Below are 13065 nucleotides of genomic sequence, written 5' to 3'. Positions count from 1 at the left end.
TTTTTCAAGATTGTAGTACTGGACTGAATTTCAGATATTCAATTCAGTTCACTTAGCAAGGTAGATCCAGTATCGTTGGACCAAATTAACTATTATTTTTTTCTGGCGGCTAAACTGTAGCTTTTCTGTTAATGAAAGGCTGTTCTTCTAGCTGCACTTATATAGTTTACTGGGAGTGAAAGCTGCTTACTGTGTATGGGATTTGCCCTTCTTCAATTTATAGGCTGTTCTTTCTAGTTACGTCGTTACCGGGTTGATTGGCGACATATCTCTATTAATTCCATCTGGTGTTTTTCCTTCTTTTAAAGTTGGGCTGTTCTTTCGACCTATATTGTTACAGAGTTGTTTGGTAGCCATGTTGCCCTTTGCAGATTTATGTATAGGGGCCGTGCATAAACTATATGTAAGTAGGAGAGGGTCTATCCAAGTTCTAAGCTCTATACAAATTTACAAATTTTTGTATGAACAAATCGTGGACTTCGTGGCCGAGCGGTTAGCGGCATTAGTCGTTTAGGTATCTCGCATGCCTCGGAGTGTGCGGTCGAGGAAAACTTTTCGTCAAAACAGAAAATACTCCACTGGGTCACTGAGTGCTATACGTGTTGTCCATTGTCTAATGTTAGTAATGTACAGTCTGTGCGGCCTCTGGCCGAAGACGGTGTAATTGTCTTTTCAAATTCTACGATGAGGAGGGGGAGAGAACCGAGGTGACCAAAATTCGGTCTACGTAGTTTATGAATGGTCCCATAGGAGATTTGCTCTTCTTTAATTTATATGCTGTTCTTTCTAGTTATATCCTTGCAGACCTTATTGGCGGCCAACCTATCAATCACATTTTTCACATTTAATTAATGTTTTTTTTAAGTTACACTGTTATTCTATTTCTATTCCTCCTTAAAAGATTGTTTCTTTTTCTAACTATAAAATGTTCTTTCCGGGCCTATTTTGCAATTTGTATTATTTGATCTCGCCTAATGATCATTAGACTTATTAGTGATACTTTGGCCAAATGCCTTTTCGGCCTAATGAGCCAATATCGATAGCCAGTATTTGAAGGACCTTTGCTGACAGCTCTATCTCATACAAGATCATCTCTAATACGTATAATTCCATTATTTTGTTTTAAGGTTATTCTTTACAATGATATCTTCTGGTATTAAAGCTGTCAGTAGTGTTATTATAAAATACCCATCATCAGAATAACCCATCTAAAAATATCCTTTCGGGGTAATGGCGTTCGGGGTAGTGGTCCATTCGGGGTAGTGGCCCATTCGGGGTAGAGGCGTTCGGGGTAACGGCCCATTCGGGGTAACGGCTTTCGGGGTAATGGCCTATTCGGGGTAATGGCTTTCGGGGTAGTGGCGTTCGGGGTAATGGCGTTCGGGGTAGTGGCATTCGGGGTAATGGGGTAGAACCAAATGCCTCGTATTGTGCTTGAATGAGGCCGAAGATTTGCTAAGATATACTCTTGCACCTCAGATCTTCCCGTATATTTTCGTTAAAAAGACGATCGACGTCGAAAGCTTGTTCGTAGTTTCTTCTCGAATCTCTGATGAATGATTCGCTACACCACACCGGTGCGTTTATATGTACTATACTGCCGTGAATCGCAAGTCAGTCCCATATGTAAAAAGTAGGCATTGAGAAAATGGCCTCTGAAGTTTTCAAATTCGATTTCTATGCGAAACTCTAAAAAATCACCCTGAATTGAAAACTTTCGCGATCATCATGAAACTTTCACATATTGTTTCAAACGTGAAAACGTAACAGTGAAAAATATAAAACTGTCTAAAATAGTGTTAGGTTTTGTACTTGAGGGTGCACAAGTTCGTAATGGGACTGACTTGCGATTCACGGCAGTATAGTATTACGTGAAATTAGTAATCATTTACACATCAAATTCTCATTTATAAGGACTAGTTCGTACATTAACTCAAAGAAATAGAAATTGCTAAAATGATTTCAATCATTACAAGTTGTTCGCATTATTAATTTGATGGATTTCATGCTTCTTCACGAACTCAACCAACCAGATGATGTATGCAGTGAACAATCAGCAAAACACCCACTTGAATCCTAATCACCAATTGTAATCCAATTAATTTCTCCTATGCTGACGAGGAACGTGCACTTTAATTAAATATTGCATTATAAAGTCGCAGGCCTCATTATAAGCCCATTTACACGCAATCATTGTGCTTTCTTTATATCTCTCGGACAGCCCCGCAAACCGGTTAGGGAAGCAACTCCCCATTGCGGAAGGTCGGGTTATGCTGCAGCAAGCTTGATTGTTCTACACATGCTGCTGGCTGGGGCTGCTCCACATGTGCTTCACCATCGACGCCGTCGTTGTCATCGTCGTCGTCGTCATTTGCTCTTTCTCTCCATGGCTAACAAGTGGCGGTTCGTGGTTATCACGTGCCACCACCATTCAGCATTCATCTTCCGCCTCCCTCTCATGATGGGTTCGTATATGAATTGCGCGCGGATCAATCTCTCCCGGGAGAGATTGCAAGAAATGAGAGTCGTCGCCGCGAGAGTTCGGAAACTTGTTGCACGACGTTTGAAATATATCAACTGAAATATTTCGACATCCCCAATGCTAAGGCGCAATTTCAGAATTCGAGCATGGTAGATAAACGTCTTCAGCAGAACGGTGAACCTGCGTCGCTCACGTTGAGTCGGCCAACCTACCATTTCGTATGATTACACTACGATGGGAGGAATCGTCCGCCTCGACGACGAGCCGCTTGAGATGGATGAGGTTTCCGTTGTTTCGATGCTCTCGCGATGATTTTTTTTTTTTCGGAGGATGCTGATTGCGATTCCTTTTCTCCCCGCATGTGTTGCAACTTCGGCGCTGAGAGCTGACTTAACGACTAGGTCGGTCGTACGCTGCTGCTGGACCTGAGATGTTGGAACGATTCACCCCCTATCCTGACTCCGGAGTCCGCAGTGAGTCAAAGTGAAGAACAACACCGGAGAGAGCATTGCTCGTTATCGGCGAAAGACCGATTGACGACTGAAAAGGATTGGAATTTATGTTTTGCTATGTTCGTTCGCACATATTTTACTTCTTGCTGGGCTGCATATGACAGTTTGATGACCACCTCCAGCCGGGGCAGAGTGGCTAAATTGGAGATGCTGGCTGCTACCAGTCTTTCAACTATGAGCTGAGCAGTCAGTCAGTCAGTTAGTTAGTTTGTTTGAGGCAAGAGCCACTCCACTGATGATGATGATGTGGTTGTGGCTGTACAAGATTGAAGGTTTGGTGACGCTTTTTTATGTTCAGCGAGATGTGGTATCAACGCCACAGACGGATTGATGATGGAATCATATTTCTCAGAGTTGATGTGACATGTTCTTTTTTGTGTTAAAGCATTCAATTATGTGGGATTGAATAACGTTCTTGAAGATTCAATTTGTAAGATTGAATGTATCAAAAATCACTGCAATTCGAAATTTAAGAGCATAAGTATACATGGTCATACTATAATTTTAATCTTCCAAAAGTCGCGCTGTTGTATTCTGTGCAACACGTTAGAAAAAGCTTGCATGTTGTACACATCCTCAGCGTGATGCTAAAGGCCTGAGCAAGCCTAGCCCCCCGGAACGCAAAATCACCGAGCCGACGGTGAGGAAGAAAACGCTATCAAGCCTAACAGCATCGCAGCTCTCTCCTCGCTCGTACATCGTGGAAAAGAAAAAGCTACTTCCTCCCTTCTACATGAAGGCTTCCCGGAGCACTTCCACAAGGACATCGACTATTATGCCAAACGAGGACTGAAGGCTAAAGGGTTTCCTCAACAGATAACTACAAAGCCGTGTAAGAACTACTGTAGCACAAATCGGTGGAATACTTCACTCAGAACAGGGGGGCTTTAAAGCCCCTGGAGGAGAGATTGGAGGAATCATGCCTCAACCCGGAGAAGATCCGCATGGTAAAGCGCCTGAAACGTGAACAGGAAGTACCGCGACCAACAGTACTTGATCCACCACCCCAAGGAGTCAACCACGCTGAAAGATTCGTTCGAGTGGGAACCGTTCAGGCCTACCCATCATGACACGCGAGGTTACGCAGTGTGCCAACTGCGTGAGTTTCGAGCACCGGGCCAAAAATGCCACTTGCAAAGTCACTACTTTAACTGTGGCGGGAATCAGGTTGCGTACGCCTGTGTGATGTCGAGGACCCCTGGCTTGTCGTACGTCATCAATCAAATATGTAGCATCTCTGGTCACCGAGATGCAGAAGATGCTCAGCTAATGCAAATGATGCAAGTTTTCCTGTGTGTAGAGTTCACCCAAATTATCACACCAAACTTCAATAGACGTTCGGATTTTACAGTGTTTACAGCCACAGTGATGTGTTCCGCTGCTTTCTTGTCTCGAGTGTCTCCCTTTCGTACCATCCACCCAACGTCCCACTAGGGTGCTGGTGATGAACGAGAAAAGTGCAGTGTCTTTTAGAATCCGACAAACGATCGTGTGCAAAATACGATCATCACAAGTTGATTAAGATCGAGCCCTGAGGAAGATCCCAACCCAAGGATCGAAACGTTGGCAGTGATATAAAAGTATCAACGCTTTTTCCGTGACTGAATGCCGAAAAATTCCCAGTTGGTGGTTGGCTGGCAACAGGATCGGATGACGGGTATCAAACGGAGCGTTCATATTCTTCAACCGTTCGTCAATCCGAAAAAAAAACCGAACTCGTCAATGAAAAGATTCAAATTCTTGAGTGGTGATTTCGATGCGACGCAGATGGCTTTGTCCGTCTCTTTGCAGTGGTACAAGCGAACTTCCGTTGGGAATTCCTGGCTCTGAGCAAGGCGTACCATCGATTTCAGCGCAAAGTCTACTTCTTTCGGCGACAGTGAGGACAGAATGCGTTGGTTCTGTCTGGTGGAAACGGTAGCAGTACGCAACGAATCGCGTTAGCTTGGCTAACTCGGAAAACTCGCTGAAAATATTCACGTTTTCGTCTACCAGCGGGAGGGATACCAATGGACGCATTTCTTCTTCAATTTCCGACTTGGTCGGCATCGAAACCACACACTCCGGCCACTGATCGACGGGGGAGGTGAGAAACGCTTGACCATGCCACCACAGCTTGTCGTCTAGGATCTGGCTTGGAAGCATTCCTCGGGAGATATGGTCGGCAGGGTTTAGATTGGTCGGTACTCTTTTGCCAGGCATTGGACCTCTGCGACCCAGTTAGATACAAAAACTTTCCAGGTATTCGATCTGGATTTGATCCAGTGAAGTGCGACGGCTGAGTCGATCCAAAACGCGGCTGGTGCAGACAAATTGGTGTTTGTCAGTAGGTTGTGCACCAACTGACTCCCGATGAGTGCTACGCAGAGCTGCAGTCGTGGAATCGACTGTCCACGAAGTGGTGCAACACGAGACATCGATGATAGGAGATGCGAGTGGAGCTGCCCAAGCTCGTCCGACGAAACGATGTAGACACAGCATCCGTAACCCTTCTGCGAGGCGTCGCAGAAGCAATGGATCGAGTATTGGCTTCGAGTGTTCCAGAGAACTCTTCTCGGAACTTCCAGTTGGTGAAGCCGTTCGATGTCAGCACGGTACTTTCTCCACCATGCTGCTGAATCTTCTATAAGCTCAGAATCCCACGAAAGGTCTGCGGCCCAGAAAGTTTGGATGAACATCTTTGCGTTCACGACCACAGGTCCAAGAAGTCCGAGTGGGTCGAACATTTGGGACATCTCGGAGACGACAATCCGCTTTGTCACGGCAGGCAAATCTGGTAGCGCAGGGACATTGAACTCTGGATGACTCTTCCAACGTTTGAATAACAACATCCAACGAATGTTCCGCTGGAGACACCACTTCATAGTCGCCGGGGATCTAATCGCTCGGCATACTTTCTGGGGGAATGCCCGAAACAACAGCAACATCATGGTGCTGGCTAAGGACCTCCAAGCCAGGCACTGTGTAGCTCTACACCCTGAGACTCCGACGTTCATCTCGCCAACCAGCACGGGCTCTACCCCCGACATTGTGCTGTCGAATGCGGTGGACAGCTGCTGTGCTATTCAAGCCCTCACCGGCCTGTCTCCGACCGGCGTTAGACCTGGAACAGGACGTCACTCTGCGCCAACAACACCTTGCGCGATTACAATCGTGCAAACTGGCCGAAATGGCAACGATTCATCAAGGTCCGCATTACCGAAGATCTCCCTCCGGAATTTGCGGCAGAAGTCAATGAAATGCTTCGTTGCCTCACCAAAGGCATCACCGAGGCGGAACAACGGTTCATCCCAGCAGCTCGTATCACACGTACGCTAACCCAACTAGATTCCGAATTCAAAATAATAATTTCGCTCCATAATGTCGTTCGCGAGAAATTCCCAAAAACTGGTAATCCGAATCGAGGAGTTATATTCAGAAGGTTGAACAAAATAATAGCGATCAGGGTTGATAAGACCAGAAACAAAATATTTAACCAAAATGGCTGAAATTTTCACTGAAAACAGTTACACTGTCAAAAACTGCCCAAAATTTGATAAAGAAACGTTTTTTGTTTGAATTGTTAAAAAAGTACAGAACCGATTAAGGTGCACCGGGGCAAGTTGAAACGGGTGGGGCAAGATGAAACAGCGGGTTAACATGATGTTTTCTAATGATGATAAACAGTTTGATCGCCATAACACATAGTTTTTGATTCAAACAATCTTTTAGCGAAGGAAAAATTTCCAAATTGTATTGATATCTATTTCAAAACTTCGTGTTTCATCTTGCCCCACCCATTTCAACTTGCCCCGGTGTACCTTATGATGAAATTTTCACTACTTATTAAGTCTTAGCTATTCAGGTATCAGGTATCAGAAGGCCGGCTCCAGAGGCACGTTATCCTCCATTTGGGACATTTGTGCCATCGCCATGCATATAAGCCTATTTCATCATTTACCTGAGGGAGAATGGGACAAGGGATGGAATGGGATTAGGAAAGAGAAAGGTGATGAAACAGGAAGGGGTACCCTAGAAGAGGGAATGAACGCATAAGCGAAATGAGAGCTCATAGCCCATACCACAATGGGTTTATTCAGTGCCCTGCAAAGGACACTGTATAACGCATAAGCGTAAAGAGAGCCTATAGCTCATTGGAGGTAGCTTGTGACGTCATGCAATTTTCAATATGACGTTGAAAGGCACGTCATCGAAAGCATCCTCAATATTCAAGAAATTACCGCAAATCCTACGTTTTAGCGAGTACTTTCTTGAAAACATTTACAACTTTGTGTAAAAGAGGCACTGTGGGCATCCCAAATTGGGAGGCATGTGCGTTCACATGAGTAGGCATGCCAGCCAGACGAACATCACAGATGTGATAATCGACAATGCGTTTCAAGCATTTCAGAAAGAACGAGGTAACCAGATAAATCTGAAACTCATTCCATCTTTATACAACACACGCACCCTTTCGGGGTAAAACTACAAAGTAAATTCACGCCATGAAAATACCCCATAGAAAACTACAAGAGTTCAAAACATGTTTGAAATACTCAAATCCCTCTGCAGAAAAATAGGACAAAATCCCATTTCCTCCTGAAGATTTAAATTAGGCAGAGCTTTTTAGGGCCCACTAAGTCGATTATACAGCTATAATTCTCAAGCGGAAGCTAGAGATACAAAAGAATGGTTTATCCGAAGATATTTTGAGCTTGAACAGATCAGAGTTCCATTCAGGAATACCTCTTGCAGTCCGCACAGACCGCAGAGGACAAGCTTCTTTCAAAGCAATAGTTATGGGGTACCACAATGGAGGGCGTTGTAGGTACAAAACCACAATGAAACTCTCTTGGAGTAGCAATGGAAGCGAGTTATCCACAAAATGTGGTCGCAACCAATTAGTACAGGTTTCCTAGTTCGTTGAGCAGGGACGCCTGAATACGCAAATTTTGCAAAGGAACACTCAAAAGTGTAAAGAAGGTCAAATGGAGACTCCTCATCGGACACATGCCAATCAGTCAACTCATGACAAATTCTGCTCATGCAGAGATTGGTTAGGAGCAATTCTATGTTAAGTTATCCATGAACTGTACTAAGTAATCCATCAAACTGAAGCATCTCAAATTAATGTTTGAGCTACTTCAGATGATGTAATCATCGTAGCAATACTGCCAAATATCAACAAAAAAATGCTGAATACAAGAGCTTGCTTGAAGGCATCCATAAGGAAAGGTGAAACATACTGTTAACGTTATTCTAAGATATAGCATGCTCGAAGCACGATACCTCATTCATAATGAAAAAAGCAAAACTGGGTTCACAAGGTAACCTATACAGAAGTTACCCTACGAAAATGAACTTTTTGAAGTAGAGCCACTTGGGCCACGCACGCTTTTAACGCTGAAAATTGTTCTGAGGTTTCCTAGCCGTAGCCACTACCCAAACTAGACAGGATTACACTTTTCACAATCACAGCACCAAAAGGGAACATCAACGACAAACCAAATCGGGGTCAATTGATAAAACGCCAATGGCGAAAACGCATTAAGCGTATAGGTAGTAATGTAAGCTAATTTACAACATTTGAATAATCCCGCCCTTATTTAGCCTCAAATTTGAGACTTAAGAAGGGCAACTGGTTATCTCGGAGAAACGCAAGGTCCACTGCACTATTGCTCCGGTTAGCGCAGTAAGGGCGTAATACTGTGGAGGACGCCCTAATTCTCCACAGGCTCCGTTTGTGGTTAGGTTTTTATTAGACCCCCCTAACCATTCATTCCTTGGCACGGTAAGCATAAAGCCGCATAACACCATGAATTAGGGGTCACCTGTTTAGTGGACTCTTACCACTGGATCAGGCGGTCCGTAGTGTTATTCTTAGCCAATTGAGACAACCGCTACCGACACTACACAGCTATCTAGGCTGATCAGGAAAAGAAGTTAACATTGATGGCTAACTTCCGAACGAGCCCGAACAGCCCGCAAGAAACGTTTTTTGTTTGAATTGTTAAAAAAGTACAGAACCGATTAAGGACAGACTTGTTAGAATCCCAACATGGCCGCCACAATGGCCGACTTTGGCACCTACTCACGATTTTGAGGGCACAAATCTCTTCGTAAACAAAACCAGCGCACCTGATTTTCTTATTTTAGGCTTATTACAAGTGAGCAAGAACAGAATAATAGAATACTTTGTTGTGTGAAGCTTGCTTCTTGAGATTTGTGCGTTTGAAGTTTTGATGCACTGTTAAAGCGGGATGTTAAGAAGTTTGTCCTTAAGGTGCACCGGGGCAAGTTGAAACGGGTGGGGCAAGATGAAACAGCGGGTTAACATGATGTTTTCTAACGATGATAAACAGTTTGATCGCCATAACACATAGTTTTTGATTCAAAAATTCTTTTAGCGAAGGAAAAATTTCCAAATTGTATTGATATCTATTTCAAAACTTCGTGTTTCATCTTGCCCCACCCATTTCAACTTGCCCCGGTGTACCTTATGATGAAATTTTCACTACTTATTAAGTCTTAGCTATGGCCTAAACAATTTTTAAAATGGATGCCCAAAGTTAATATCTTTGCCAATACTTAGCTGATTTTGATGATTTTTTTATGGTATTAACTACACATAATATGCTTTTCCTGTTTAAGAAATCAGCTATTTTCGTGCACACAATCAAAAGTTAAAAATTTTTTTGTGTCTCACTTTTATCGAGTCCAGTCTTTATGCGCAATTTTCTCAATGCAAATGCATGACAATCGTAGCTCACAGCGTAAACGCGCTCGGCATTCATCGTGACACCAGCAATAGCAATCTAGGTTCGATTTCGGATACAAACAAAAAAGACTCATCAGAGCGAGAGATCAGGTATGCAGAAGAGAGAAATGAAAAACTTTTTTATTTTGTTTCATCGCTGCTCAAATTGCATTAGCTTTAATTGATTAAACGAGAAGACTCGAAGACGTAGTGACTAACCTGAATTCAAGTTCAACTCGAGATTCTGAGGGTTATCTTTTTCACAAACTGCACTCCCTGTCGGATGGATTAGATGTACATCCACACTACGCATCTATTGTATATGTAAAGCCTAGGCGAGAGCGCATTGTTTTTAATGTGTTGAAAGTCCACAAACCTCTCATCGTCGACTGTGTCGAAGAGATTGCGTAGCGTAGTGGCAACGCGCCTGTCTAGTGAGTAGGAGTCGTGAGTTCGAGTCTCACCGAGCGGACGAGTAACTTTTTCGCAAATCTCACCTCAATTTGTCCATTTTCTTACTCACGCCAGTATTTGTAAAGTCTAGCTTTTGGAATTAAAATGCTTGTTATCCCGGATTACGGTAACTCCGGTTATTTCTCAAGAAGTGGCTACAATAATATGTCCCGGAATTTTGTCGCAAATGTCTCCTGGATTTTCCTCAGGAATAGAGTAGAGTAAGGTGGGGCAACCCTAGTTGAAAAATCAATTATTTTCAAGAAATCGAAGCAGATAAAAATAAATGAATACCGTGTGGTGATTCTACCATCCATGAGCTAAAATTTTGCTGAACAAAGTTACGCCAAATGTCTTTTCAATTTTGAGTTACAACACTTTTTGTATGTGTGTGTCTAATTCGAACTCTTGCCCTACCACTGGGGCAAAAGTTCGAATCTAGTGTTTGTGGTATTCCGCTATCCGTAGCACACTATTTCGACACTTTGGTAATTGGAATTCCTAAAACCAATAAATATTTGATGTTGGAAGTGGAATACACTTTAAAGTTTGATCTGGATTTTACCCAAATCAGGGTTAAATTTACTTCACCAAAAGTTAGTAGTTTTCCGCCAAATTCAGATAAAACAAAATTTTTTTCAACTTCGATCGAATTTTCTCACTAATTCCATCATTTTTAGAGATAATATGTACATTTTGCAGAATTTTAGGGTTTTACCTAAAGTTGCTACATGACTCGAACTCTTGCCCCACAATTCGAACTTTTGCCCCACTATGTGTAAAATATGATTTCCAAAACTTTTTTGAAAAAAGTTATACATGCTAAAGCATCTTCAAAATATACCTAGTTACGCCCCAAAATAAAATATCGAATTCGATTTCATTACAATTCCATTCCATGCGTTGGAAGGACCATCGCATATTACAATTTTTTGATCAAAAACCAACATTTTGTCATAATTTTTCGAAATATTGATCAATTTTCATAATTTTTGGAGTGAAAGACTCTTTTTCAAAAAGGCATCGAACAACCTTGACACCCGAAAGATATCATTTGAATTAAGCTAAAAAACTTCAAAAGAAACTCTTACCCCACTCGAACTTTTGCCCCACTTTACTCTATATTCAATATATTCTTCTATGCTTATGCTTATCCTAATGAGTCTGCTTCAAATTTCAGTTGTGGTCTAACGGTACAGCGATGTCGATGAGTGTTACCCGCTTCATCCTTTTGTCGTAAACCACAATGTCGGGCCGGTAGGCACCATTGAGGACGTCCGTAATGATCTCGCGATCCCAGTACAGCTTTATGCAACTATTTTCCAGAACCGGGTCCGGCTGGTACTTGTAGTAGGGTACAAATCTGTCGACCAGGTTGTGCTTTAAAGCAAGCTGTTGGTGCACAATCTAGGCAACTTCGTTGTGACGATCGAGGTAGGCAGATCCAGCTAACACTGAACAGCCTGCAACGACATGCTCGATCGTTTCTCCTACTAAATTGCACTTCCTGCGGCGGTCCTCCACGTCTTCTTGCAATATGTACCGCCGATAGTTCTTCGTCGCAATTACCCGGTCCTGGATGGCTACCATGAAACCTTCTGTTTCCGAGAAGAGGTCACCCCGCATCAGCCACGCGTTCGACGCCGCCTTATCGATGTGCTCGAGCTCCAGTTGATGGAGGTGCGTCCCATGCAACTCCTTCTGCCAGGGGCTGGTTCATCTTCGTCACCTGGAGTTTCCTCAGCATTTCCTTTTTAGGAATTTTAATCTTCTGTGAGGGAAAATTGTTAACTTCTTTGGATTTTCTTTTGGAAACTCCTCCAAAAATCCTCCGTAAAGTCTTTGAAGACTTTCTGTCGGATTTTTTTCAAGGATTTCTTAAAAAACTCAAAGAAATTCTTTCAAGAAATCTTCCAGGAATTCTCTCGAGAGTTCCTCCACGCATTATTTGAAGAGTTCTTCCTAGAATCCATTTATTTCCTTCAGCAGATCCTCCAGGAATTCCTTCATGAGTTTCTTGAATTCCCCCCAATGATTCCTGCCGCAGTTCCTACGAAAAATCTTTTTAATGCAAATGTCTCCGAGAATTCGTTCATGAGTTTCTTAGGGTAGGCTTCGAAATTAAAAATCTCAGGTGATCCTCTTGGAAATCTTTCAGGAACTCCTTTGGAAGTTCTATCGGAAGTTCTGTCAAAACAGTCACATTTCTTCATGAGTTCTTCCGAGAATACCCCCAGGAGTTGAACCTAGAATTCTTCCGAGATTATATCAAAAGAATCTCCAAGAATGTTTTCAAAGTTTATCCCGGAATTTTCTTCAGCAGTACTTTCAATTTCTCCTGGAATACATTCACAAGTTTTTTACGGCTTATAGTCTTATGAATTGCGTTCATTAATTTGTTATCATCGCTGACGTTTCGGTCCGGCTATTGGATCTTCCTCAGGGCCTAAAAGTTGTTTTATTTTCTGACACAAAATGCTAACAACTGACTCAAACTATGGACATTTTTTACAATTTAGCTATAGGTATCTCTCCCATGTCATTCGCGTACAAAAGAGTAGACTTTGAACCAGGGGCATCGCCAAACAGCTCTGCGCAGTTATGCCAGTATCTAATGCGCCGCGCCAGTATCTAATGCAGACTAATTGATTCATCCAACATTGGATAAATCAAAATCAGGTGATGAAATCGCAGTTTATTATTCAACGTTGTTTTCGTAGGAGTGGAGTATTGTTTTTAAATTGTTGCATGAGAAAAATATGTTCCTCAGTCTGCGGGAGAAGAACTGCCAACCAATTTAATGTATTTATTGTCTTGTTTCGATTCCATGATCAGCCACATTTTATACAAGTTTATGCAATTACCCCATCGAAATAATTGGG

The sequence above is a fragment of the Aedes albopictus genome, chromosome 3 (genome assembly GCF_035046485.1).
Source record: "Aedes albopictus strain Foshan chromosome 3, AalbF5, whole genome shotgun sequence".
Lineage (NCBI taxonomy): Eukaryota > Metazoa > Arthropoda > Insecta > Diptera > Culicidae > Aedes > Aedes albopictus.
This window is presented reverse-complemented; position numbering follows the sequence as displayed.